Source organism: Prionailurus bengalensis, chromosome A1 (genome assembly GCF_016509475.1).
Source record: "Prionailurus bengalensis isolate Pbe53 chromosome A1, Fcat_Pben_1.1_paternal_pri, whole genome shotgun sequence".
In the NCBI taxonomy this organism is placed as follows: domain Eukaryota; kingdom Metazoa; phylum Chordata; class Mammalia; order Carnivora; family Felidae; genus Prionailurus; species Prionailurus bengalensis.
In genome coordinates, this window is record NC_057343.1 from 106662503 (window position 1) to 106675578 (window position 13076).

At 41.0% G+C, this 13076-nt stretch overlaps 1 pseudogene; it reads left to right on the forward strand.

Annotated features, from left to right (window-relative positions):
- LOC122479477 overlaps positions 1 to 12389 on the forward strand; it is a 39698-nt pseudogene extending 27309 nt beyond the window's left edge.
- Positions 12390 to 13076: the final 687 nt, after the last annotated feature.

Genomic DNA, 13076 nt, shown 5'->3' on the forward strand with positions numbered 1-13076 from the left:
TCAGTGTCACATTTCTATCCTAAAAGAATGTCTAAGAGCAGTGAAAAACAAAGGGGGGGGGCTTAGAGGGTATTGCTTGACTCATTTCATTCCAGGTTTAGGGAATACTGTCTTCCCCTTCAAGAAAAATGTAAATCAAAGCATGACTTTGGGACAAATACCAGGGTCTGGGGCCTTGCGGACTTTATCTTCCCAGGGGCCTTCAGTAGCTGTCACCAGCAAGCTGGATTTCCAGGAGTTTGTCTCATTCTACCCTTCTTTTCAAATATGGACCATATCTCTTTCTCTTGGTTCCATTAACATAGTTTATACAGGCTGGATTCCCAAAATGACCAGGGGAAAAAATGAAAAATACACAGAAGTGTAAGCAGTAGAGCCATGCGGTCATGCAAAGCCCACAGCTGTGAGTTGTTCACTAGAGTGCTCCACTTTGCATCCTGCCTGGAGACTATTGTGAGCACCTATGGTTTTTAGGATATCCAGGCCCAGGTCCCTGTGATGGCCTGCTATCCTGATGCCCGCCACTTGGGCATGATTCTATCAACATGTTAGTATAAACATTGTCTTCTAAACAAATTAATCTTAATGAACAAAGATTTCATTGTTTCCTTTTCTGATTAAAAGAGCACCATTTTTTAATTGTGTAATGGTTGAAAATAGATTAAATAATAAGGAAGAGAATTTTAAGTCCCAGAAGCTTATCATCTATTTACTTTACAAATGGACATATTTTTTTTAAACATGGGATATTGCTCTTCAGACATTAGCTTTCTGCTCTTAATTATAGATTAGATAGCTTGACCTTTCTTCCATCATCAAGACTCAGAGTAATAGAGTAATAGAGTACCTTCGGCCTCTGATGAGATTTTCATTCTTATTAGTGATGTCTAGCCTCCTGTTCCTTAACACAGAGGTGTGGTTTTGTTGTTAAGAACCTTAAAACAGAGGATGCAAGCATGTTTAATTTAGCCAGCATGATAATTATGACAGTTTAACTTAAATACTCATAGGTAGAGGGTGCCTGGGTGGCTCAGTTGGTTGAGCATCAGACTCTTGATTTGGGCTCAGGTCATGATCCCAGAATCATGGGATCAAATCTCACATCTGGCTCTGTGCAGAGCATGGAACCTGCATAAGATTCTCTCTCTCTCCCTCTTTACGTCTCCCCCACTCATGTGTTCTCTGTCTAAAATATTTTATTGATTAAATACTCCTAAGTAGAAGTATGTACTGCCAAATTCACACATTTGTTTTACCCACCGAGCTCCTGTGGGCGTTTGAAATTGTGACCATCATGTTCAGAAGATAATTGTGGGACGCCTGGGTGGTGCAGTCAGTTAGGCATCTGACTTCAGCTCTTGTCATGACTTCATGGTTTGTGGGGTCAAGCCCCACGTTGGGCTCTGTGCTGACAGCTCAGAGCCTGGAGCCTGCTTCAGATTCTGTGTCTTCATCTCTCTCTCTACCCCTGCCCCACTCATACTCTGTCTTTCTCTTTCTGAAAAATGAATAAACATTTAAAAAATTTATTAAAAAAAGAAGATAATTGTAATCTAAAATAACAAAATAATCAGCCTTCTTATAGCATGAATTACATGAATATCTACTAGGAGATTGCTCCCTTCACACACACCCATTATCCCATTGCACATTAGGAAAGAAAGAAAAATAATGGCCCATTGTCAAAGGAGAAGGCCGTAACTGTAGTACAGATACAGATCAGATTTGAAGACTGGGGACTGGTCTTTGTATACACATCTTCAGAATTCTGTATCAGCCTCTAAGAGAAATTCAAATGTTCATGTCTGTAGGTCTGTGTTAAAATACTAATGATTGTGGATAGAGTAACACCGCGCTGCACTGATGTGCAGTCAGGTATTACCAAAGATTAATCAATTATGCCAGTAAACATCATCTAGGATATTGAGGAGGCCTGGGTGAAATGATGCCCAAGATAAAAGAACAGAGAAAAAGTTCAGATTGTAATGCACTGTCTGAGGTTACATTCAAGCTGAGCCTCACAGTGAGGAACTTAAAGAGGGGAAATTAGTGAAAGGAAAGCGATCAAAAATGCTGAAAATAAATCTCACCTACTACAGTGTTTTGCTTGAACTCAGTTCTGCTTCCCAGGCCTCTCCAATTTTTTCTTTGGCCTTTCTGGTCAGATGAATTATTATTCCATCAGTGATCATAACTGTTCCAAAGAACAAACTATCAGGCACCACCCATCCAACCCTCTAGTTCTGAAGTATGCCAGAATATTCTTGGCCTGGGCTAGGATGAATAAATGGATGAGGAGAATTAAGTGCTGCTGACTGGAAAATGGTATTTTAAAGGCAGCCAAGGAGGTCATTCAAAGAAGACAGACAAGCAGATTATCTTTCTCCTGAAGGATCTGTAGCAGGAGCATTCCATAAAGAGAGTCCATTAAAGCTATTTGATCTAGAATGTCTTATCATGGATATTAACTAAAATATTAGAAATATACAGTGGAGTTATTTTCTTTCATAGTTTAAAGTTTTTCTGGATTGTAGTTTAAAACATTGTGTTCCCTTGGGACATTTAAAGAATTTTTTTGGTGAAACATCTTAAATTAATCATTTTGAATATTTCATCTAAATTGGATTTGATTATTTCATTTCTAAATTGTACATTAAAAAAGAATGTTTTTAGAGCTCTAACTTATGTAATTCTAGCTTGGTTTTCCTTGGGATATAAACCTCTATGAAGTATATTCTCCAGATTTTAAATTATTATTCTGTTATTTTCATATCACATTTGGTTTTCATACAGTCTTTCAGAATCTAAAATGAATATAGATTGTGTTTCCATAATCTGTAATTATCTTTGTGTAATAAAAACCCTTTTTTATTTCTCATTAGTTTAAAAAAAATCAAAGAAGTCAATCAACCAACGACATTTATTCAATCAAAATCAGTAAGGACAATGAACTTTGTATTAAAATTAGCTTTAGGGGAGCCTGGGTGGCTCAGTTGGTTAAGCATCTGACTTCAGCTCAGGTCATGATCTCATGCCTCATGAGTTCGAGCCCCGAGTCAGGCTCTGTGCTGACAGTTCAGAGCCTGGAGCCTGTTTCAGATTCTGTGTCTCCCTCTCTCTCTGCCCCTCCCCCACTCTCTCTCTCTCTCTCTCTCTTCCTCTCTCTCTCTCAAAAATAAATAAACATTAAAAAAATTAGCTTTGCTCAGGGATTATTTCTCTGAAAGCTATTGTTAGTGTTTCTTTTAATTCCTATAGAAGTAATATCTGTGTTCCATAACTATATATGTAACACTGTGGAAGGCAAGTTTCAGTGGACATTATAGCAATGAAATAACTTGGTAATTGATATCAATAATTCAGAATATATTATAACACATTACAGGTAAGATTTGTCTTAAGTCTTTACATTAAGAAGGGCAATAAAGGTTAGAACGGAGAACATCTTTCTCTTTCCTCAGTACCATTTTAGGACACGGGATAAGTTTGTTGTTATGTGTTGGAAACATAGGCAGTGTAGGGCTTTTGCTGTAGAAGCTGCCATATGCTCGCTCAGCCTTGCTTCTTCATCCAAGACAAACAGCTAGACGATATGTGTCAGTATTCCTTGCAGTTTGATGTCACTAGACAACTGAATTCTGTCTAATACAACATGAGTAGAGTTCATGCATGACTTTTAGGCCGGGTCCATTTAAAACCCTTCCACCACTTTCCATGCATATTCATTGCACTGCTTTCCTGAGTACATGCAGAAAATCCAGGAGGAGATTTCCATGCCTTAAGGAACAATGAGAAAAGTCTGATTCCTGAATGGTGTTGACCAGAAATTCACAATTGGACCCTGTACGTAAGAGACGAACTATATGGTGCACAAGACCGAGATTTGAGGGTTTATTTCCTACAAGCTACTTTACTACCCTAGCTAATACAACTTAGAACAAAGGTTAGAATCTCTGATAGGAAGTTTGAGACCTTGAATTTTATTTTCTTAATAAATTCATATCAAAATAAAAGAAATTAGGTTTATATATAACTATGGGCAGTTCAGTCTTCTTTTTCCAAATAAGATTGTGAAAGCTGGTGAACGTAAGACAAGTAAAAACATTCTTATCTCTTAAAAGCCAGTGAAAATTTAAAAGTATAGAAAACATATACTAGGTCAAAATCAGTATCAAGAATTGCTTAAGAAAAGGAGAAACTCAGCAAAAGAAGTTAAATTGATAGTGGTAACAAATATTATTATATAGTAAATTATGCACATAGGAATATTCGCCTAAATCCATCCTCTGCCTGTGATTCACAAAAGGAGATGTAACGGCTATAAAATGCTGTTTTGTTTTCAGGGGCATCCAGAGCAGGGTATGAAAGGTGAAGGTTTTTTGTGTGGTTTTTTTTTTTATTTTTTTTAATGTTTGTTTATTTATTTTTTTTTTTAATTTTTTTTTCAACGTTTATTCATTTTTGGGACAGAGAGAGACAGAGCATGAATGGGGGAGGGGCAGAGAGAGGGAGACACAGAATCAGAAACAGGCTCCAGGCTCTGAGCCATCAGCCCAGAGCCTGACGCGGGGCTCGAACTCACGGACCGCGAGATCGTGACCTGGCTGAAGTCGGACGCTTAACCGACTGCGCCACCCAGGCACCCCAATGTTTGTTTATTTTTAAGAGAGATAGAGACAGAATGCAAGTGGGGCAGGAACAGAAAGAGAGAGGGAGACACAGAATCTGAAGCAGGCTCCAGGCTCTGAGCTTCAGCACAGAGTCTGACGTGGGGCTTGAACTCACAAGCCATGAGATCATGGCCTGAGCCCAAGTCAGACACTCACCCGACTCAGCCACTCAGGTGCCCCTGTTTGGGTTTTCTTTAAAGGTGTCAGCACATTTTCCACCTCTTCCAGAACATTAAATATTAAATATTTAAAAACCAGGTTTGGTTTTTTGAAAGAGGGGCAAGAACTTAAAGAGAATTGTGAAGAAATCTGAGTGCATAATCTTTCTGCGTTTTTGTTTCAGCCTTGTACAATTCTATCATTTAAAACTAAATTGACAGTATCTTTTTATAGTGACCTGTCTTTATTGAAAAAACTATTTAGTTTTCTGAAAAACAATGATTTTTGCATTCAATTCTCATTGGTTTACATAATATTCATCAAAAACTTGCTTTGGCAGCCATAGATAGGATAGATTTTATAGTAGACTGATTGACTCTTGGTAACCACCCATGTGGTAATAGCAGAGATTGGCTTTGTAGCAGTGAGCGTTCAGCATGCCATGGGCATTATGCATATTGCTTTACAGGGGGAACGTGGAAAGGTAATGAATCCAGAGAGCTGGCTCGGAGGAGCTGGGTTAAGAGAATGCAGACTCACGTTTTGATGATGCTCACTCTACCCACAGAGTCCGAGCTCCCTGACAATTTTTCCTCCACTGCTCAGAGTATGCCTGGGACATTGTTCCACCTGCTCTCCTCTGATGACCGCATGGGTCACCTGTTCGATTCCTGACCACTTCTGCCAGACTCTTCCAAGCCACACACCATTCAGATAGTGGGTGCTACCATGGCTGTGTCAAGTTCTGTCGTGCCTGGCAGTATCACTGCTTCTCGTGAACCCAGTGATTCCCTGCTAGGCACTGTTCCTCTGGTGTGCTGAGGCTTTCAGGGTATCATAGCTATGCTGTTTGCAGAGTGTCTGCATGAAATGCTTGCATTCAATATTTTACAGAAATATAAGTGAAATAACTCCTTCGGGCTTGGACTGTAGTACTTGTCCTCTCCTCAACTCGCACCCAGCCCATGGCAAACCCATCTCCATATACATATATACATAAGGATTAGGACAGTAATTCAGATGAGGCTGGTAAAAATATAGATGCCAAGCAATTTTTACAGAAGTCTATGCGGTCTAGTCACTAATGTGGGTTATGATCATCTGCAAGACTCTAGTTTCTCTTTAGGATTATATATTTTCCAGGATTCTTCTCATTTTTTCAAGCAAATGTGCCTAGATTCAGGCTTTCCTGTTCCCAGAGAGAAATACATCTTAAGCTCATGATGACACTTGATAACCTAAATATAAACTTAATTATAACATGGCTATCTCCTGAATAAAGCCTAGCCTAAATAAAGATAGTTTTCAGTTACCTATGTAAAGAACTATGCCAAAATTTAGCAGCTTAAAACAACAACCTTTTAACTGTATTATGATTTTGTGTGTCAGAAATTCAGACAGGGCTCAGCTGGGCTCTTCTTTGTCTCCACATGATGTTGACTGGGTTCGCTCAGTGATATTCAGCTGATGACCAGGTTGGACTGGGGGAGCCAAATTGCCTTCACTTGTGCCTGGGGCCTTAGAAGGGTATCTGGAAAACTACTCTCCCCTGTTCTCCTATTCATCTCCATGTAGTCTCAGGACCTATTTGTTCTCTGCAGGATGTAGCTGGACTTCGCAGCAAAATATTTCCAAAGACATAGTGACGTAAATTAAATACTTGTCAGTGTATAAGACGTATATTCATATGTATATTTACACACACACATATGTATATACATATATATATTATTTTGCACTTAGATGATAGATATATTAGGTATGGGTGTTTGGTTACAAGCCTTATTCATGTGATCCCTCTAGTCAATAAAATCTCTAGTGTCAACTGAATATATTGATTGTTGATTTAGTGCTCCTACATGAATGAGGCTCACTTAATCCTCAGAAGAACCCTATTAGATAAGTATTATTGTTGTAACTTTAGAGATGAAGAAACTGAAGTTTAAAGGCTAAAGTGAACTTCCCAAGGTGACACAGAGAGTGGCAGCAAGTACTGCCTATGGTTAGTCCTGTGCCCCATCTCTGGAGTATCTTGCTTGGGGAGGGTGCATGGTAGAGCCTAGAGTGAATAAAGTAGGGATTGAGGCTCATGGGTAATGGAGTCTCTCTCCAGTGGGACTGGAGTCAACCCCATTAAGGAACCTAGGGGCTAGGTCAGGACGCAGCAGAGACCGAAATCTTGGTAAGAGCCAGTGAAAGCCCCACTTACCCCTCCTCCTCAGTCATAGCCATCTTTAGGCATTCACAACTAGAAGATAGAGCTTTTTTCAGCTCTATAAAAAGATAGAGGAAAGATAAATATATGGCTATTATCTGAACCAACTCTTCAACAGTGACCATTCCAGAGAGACTGATGGTCTGAACATACGAACTACTTTTGGCACACTGTCCAAGTCATTTACACTGGCTGGACCAGACACATGAACTAACCTGGATGTGATGATGGCTTGCACCATAGATATAATGGGCTCGAAACCCTGGTAAGTACCAATAATTGCATTACTCTTTAGTCTTACATGTAGACAGGAGGTTTTCATAAGACCAGTCTAAGAGTGAGGTCTTAGTCTCATCTAAAATCTCTAGGATGAGTGATGCCAGGCAACATGCTGGCAATTAGAAAGAAAAGAGTGGCCTCATTTGAAGTGTGCACATTCAGATTTTTATTGGGGTTAGGGAATGTATACATGTTACAGGTGTGATGATGAAAGTCAACACAAGGAAAGTCTGGGATGAGGGCTGCCAACACTAAGGGATAAACAGATCTTTACATAGAGGAGTTGAAGATAATTTCATATTGCTGTGAGCTCAGGAAGGGTAACAGGAGGGGTAGGAGATGGCTTAATTTTAAAATAAATTCAAAGTTTTACCTGTTACATGGTTCTGGACATTTTAATGTCAGTATCAACATTGTTACTTCCAAGAACAGGAAAAATATTGTCCCATCAAATAAAAATAAAAGACATTGGAAGACAAAATAATGTTTTATTATTACATTTCAAGAATGAGTTGTGTTTGGGGTGCCTGGGTGGCTCAGTCACTTAAGCGTACGATTTTGGCTTAGGTCATGATCTCACAGTTCCTGAGTTTGAGCCCCACATCGGGCTCTGTGCTGACAGCTCAGAGCCTGGAGCCGGCTTCAGATTCTGTGTCTCCTTCTATCTCTGCCCTCCCCTGCTTGCGCTCTGTCTCCCTCTCTCTCTCAAAAATAAATAAACATTTAAAACAATTTAAAAAGAAGAAGGAGTTGTGTTTGTCCAATACAACTCTATATAATGCCACATTAAATGATGGTTTTCAATGATCAAATACATTAAACTGTTTAGAAGAGTTATAAATACTTTTAAGTCTATCACAGGAACAAATTTATAGTGTCTGCATATTCAAAAAAATATTTTTTTCATTTTACAGAGACAGAGAAAGAGCACATGAGCAGGAGCGAGAGGCAGAGGGAGAGAGAGAGAGAATCCTAAGCAGGCTCCATGCTCAGCATGGAGCCCAACCCTGGGCTCTATCCCTTGACCTTGGATCGTGATCTGAGTTGAAATCAAGAGTTAGACTGAGCCACCCAGGTGCCCCCCATTTTCAAAATTTAATTGTCATGTTACTTTCTCCAGAGTTCAAATATTGAACTCCTTAAATGTTATATAAAAAAAAGATAGTCTAAGTAGGTAGTTGAAATAAACTAAATGAATAAAACAAAACTAAATTAAATACATCAACCACTAATATCTAAGGTAACTGGTTTATTTTCCATTTCTAATCCAAGTTTCTTTCATATCTTCATAAAACTGTCCTTCTTCACTTCTAGTAGCATCATACTTTTTCTTATGTTTGAGTTTCATTTTTAGTATGATTGTAGTATGAATATATCTGCTAAGCATATATCATGTCTGATATTTCAATTAGACATTGAAGCAGAACCTAGCTGTTATAAATATCTCATAATGATAACCTCTTTTCCAGTAGTGTCTTGGGATAATCTGTCATTGTGTAGACTTATTATATTTAAGTACCGTCAAAGCAACATTAAGACAGTGTTTTATTTTCATGAAACATCTGTATCTTCTCATTCACAGTTACTTACTGGCTCCTTATTTATTTATTATTTTTTAATTTCCCAGTGGATAACTGTGGCAGTTGCTTCTATATTTTCCTAGTGATAAATCCCAATACTTCATCAACCTTATATTTTAGCACATTAGTTTCTCAAATAGATTTCATATCACCGTATGTTTCTGCTGTCTGTTCATATGCTATTTTCCTTAATTCAGGAAATGAGGAAAAAAACTGTTCCTACTCTTTTTGCTGATACAGTATGTTATTATTTTATAACAGGCTTGAAAGTAACCTTTTCTTTTTAATTGCTAGGGAAGAACATAATGTGCACTGTTATCTCTATATAAATTAGAATCTCAGGATTTGCACAAAATGAAGTATATGAGTCTACATAGGAATGGTAACGTAAAAGATGAATGTCGAAGTGACCATCAGACTATTAGTCTTCATTAACTTAAGGGAGAGTCTGCTAGGGAGGCAAGGACCCAAAAGCACAAGAAAAGCAAAGAAAGGCAACCAGGGTCTCTCAAGGGAAGGGAAGGGAAGGGAGGGGAAGGGAGGGGAGGGGAGGAGAGGGGAGGGGAGGGGAAGGGAAGGGAAGGGAAGGGAAGGGAAGGGAAGGGAAGGGGAGAGAGGGAAGGGGAGAGGGAAGGGGAGAGGAGGGGAGGGAAAGGAAAGGAAGGGAATGGAGGGGAGAGAAGAGAAGGGAAGGGAGGGGAGGGAAACAAAGGGAGGGGAGGGAAGGGAAGAGAGGGGAGGGCAATGGAGGCGAGGGGAGGGGAGGGAAGGTTTACAGAATTTAAGAAAAGGGGATGGGGCCTCCAACTTGGCTCAGGTCATGATCTTGCCATTCATGGGTTCGAGCCCTGCATCAGACTCTGCTGAGAGCTCAGAGTCTGGAGCCTGCTTTGGATTCTGCCTCTCTCTCTCTCTCTCTCTCTCTCTCTCTCTCTCTCAAAAATAACTAAACATTCAAACACACACACACACACACACACACACACACACACACACACACAGAAAAGGGGATGACACAAAAAGAGGGATGGGCAAATCTCAAACCATTCAGATATCCACATTACAGGTTTTGAAATTTATTTAAGGAAAACTAATCTGAAATTTGTGAAAATATTCCTTGAAGAGCCATGATTTTAGAATTATCTTCACTGTCATCAGTTTTCATTGTAAGTAGATTGACCATTTCAAACGGAAATAGGGCTTTTATGCAACAGGATAAAAAAACTGTAGGTAAGTTGTAATTGCTCAGGAAAGAAAGGCAACTAGAATTAGTAAGGATACTATTGACGGTTAATATCAAGGGGCACAATGGTAGAATGGAAAGGGTGTGAAGTAGTTCTTGAGGTGCCCCACTGCAGATGATCCCAAACACGGTTGGGCAAGTTAAATTTTCTGGGCCTCAGCTGCCTGTGGTGGAAAATGATAGATTTGTTCTAAGAAAACTTTAAAGTTCTTTTTTGAGTTTACAATTCAAGAAAAATGGTTTTCAAAGTCTTATGAGAAAAGGTCGCAGATCTCTATCAAGATGATGTCATGTATTTACAAGATGTTCTGTTAGAACCCTAAAATTATAAGGAGCTAATTTAAAGAACATATGTCCTGGGGCACCTGGATGAGTCAGTCCCTTAAGTGTCCAGCTTGGGCTGGGGTCATGATCTTGTGGTTTATGAGTTTGAGCCCCACATCAGGTTCTGTGCTGACAGTGCAGACCCTGCTTGGAATTCTTTCTCCCTCCCTCTGTCTCTGCCCCTCTCTGCTTGTGCTCTCTCAAAATAAATAAATAAACTTAAAAAAATAAAATGAAGAACATATGCACAGTGGCACTCCAATGTAAATTTACTCAGACCATGTAAATCATTTGTGCCTTGGTGCTTATAGAAAATAGTACTGTTGGGAGGACTGTGTGGGCAACAGCGTGGTGTGTGGCAGGCATGGGGTATGGGGCTGTGGGAGGCCACTTAGTGCTGGCTGCTGTGCAGGGGTTGCTGGGGATAGGCCGTGAGCTACCTTCACCTCATCCTCCTGCCTTGGCCGTGGCCCCTGGGTCCCAGCATCCATAGCCCGAGGGCTCTGAGCTCTACCTAGCTCATTACCAGGACATGTGGAGACTGGTGCATGACTGCCCCCTCTGAGATCTGCTGTCTTCTGAACCCAGCAGCTATCTATGCCAACAACGAGATCATCCTGCCTGATGTTGAAGTCCATGGCTTGGAATACCACTACGTGCTGGCCCAATGCACAGATGTGTTGCACTCTAAGATCTTCAGTGCCACCTGTGACGTCTTAACACTACAAGTACCCAGAGAGGATCTGGAAATATGACTACGATCCCAGCTTTGCCATTGAAGGCCTCCACTACATTCAGAAGAGCCTTCCGATGAAGATTGATGCCTTCTAGTACATGATGCTGGGGATGGCCTCCAAGGGCCTCCAGCCTGTGCCTGAGGAGGAGGTGATCCACCTATATGGGGACACCCAGTACATCCCACTGTACCAGATGAATGGCTTCTGTGGCAAGGGTCTTTCCATCCAGAAGTTCATGGACATCTCCCTGCCACAGATGGCACTCTGTCCTGCATGGTGAACTACTTCCTAGGTCACCGACCAAGCACACCTCTGCAAGGATGTGACGGGTGCCATTCGAGCCATGGATGTGAAGGGCCTCGTGTACCAGTGGATTGGGTGGGATATGGACAAGTACATCCTGAGAGGGGATGAGACATTTGCTATCCTGAGCTGCCTGGTGGCCCATAGGAAGCAGCAGTTCCTCACCACTAACAGTCCTTTCAGCTTCATGAACAAGGGGATGTGGCACAGGGTGGGTCCTGACTGGCGCCAACTCTTCAGTATGGTCATCATCCAGACGGACAAGCCCAGCTTCTTCACTGACTAGGGCAAACCTTTCATAAAACTTGATGAGAAGGGTTCCCTGCACTGGGACCACATCATATGTATGACTTCTTGCACCTGACAGAATGGGGTGGTCCCTGTGTGCTCTACTTCAGAGACCACCTGTACAGTGACCTGGTGGACCTCATGCTGTGGGTGCCATCCTTCCTAAGTTAGAGCGTGAGATTCACGTCATCAGCATGGAGCAGTACAATACATGGACTCACTGACATGGCAGCAAGCACTCACGGGGCTGCTGGAGAGCGTGCTAACCTACCAGTATGCCAAATCGCTGTAGGTTCTGGCTGCCTGGATGAAGGAGCTGCAGGAGCCAAGGTGCATCGCCAAGGCCCCTTTCGACACTCAGTTTGGGAGCATGTTCACACCCTCCACAACCCCACCTACATCTCATGGTGCCACATGCCCTTTTCTGACCTCTACATAGCCTCCCCCAACTGTCTGCTCAACTACCATGTGCACTTCACCTTCTGCCCACACTGCAAGTCCTTGCAGCCAGAGGCACCACTCTGGATGGACCAGCTCTGCACTGGCTGAAGGAAGACACCCTTCCTTGGCGACATGACCCACATCCACTGAGTGCACCTTTACTCTCCAGAACAGGGCCTTAACCCCTCATGCCCCGCCCACTCTGGGCATCAGTCCAGGGCAGGCAGCAAATGTGGTCTCTCTCCTGGAAAAAATAAAAAAGAAAGATAGTACTTTTGGTCAAACCTGAAACTCTGGCAGTATCTATCCTTTGTAGTCATGAACAGGGACTATCTTACAGTGCTCCCATCTTATGAAATGTGATGGGATTCATGTTTAGCACAAATTCCTCTATGGAGAAGTTTCACATTGAGTCCAAAGATGATGACTTGATTATTCATTCTTGACTTTTAATCTTCTTTGTGTGTGTCTGTGTTTACAGAAGATAAAAATGTAATTTCTATTATACAGCTATTAGAATGATTAAAATAAAAAACACTGACAACACCAAATGCTGGCAAGAATGTGAAGCCACAGAAAATCTCATTCATTGCTGGTGGGAATGCAAAATGGTACAAGCACTTTGGAGGACAGTTTGGCAGTTTCTTACAAAAGTGAATATACTTTTACCATAGGATCCTGTAATCATGCTCTTTGGTATTTACCCAAAAGAGTTGAAAACTCATATCCACACAAATACTTGCATGTGGATCTCTGTCACAACTTTATTTATAATTGTCCAAAATTGGAAGCAACCAAGATATCCTTCAGTAGGTGATGTGATTAAATAAACTGTGA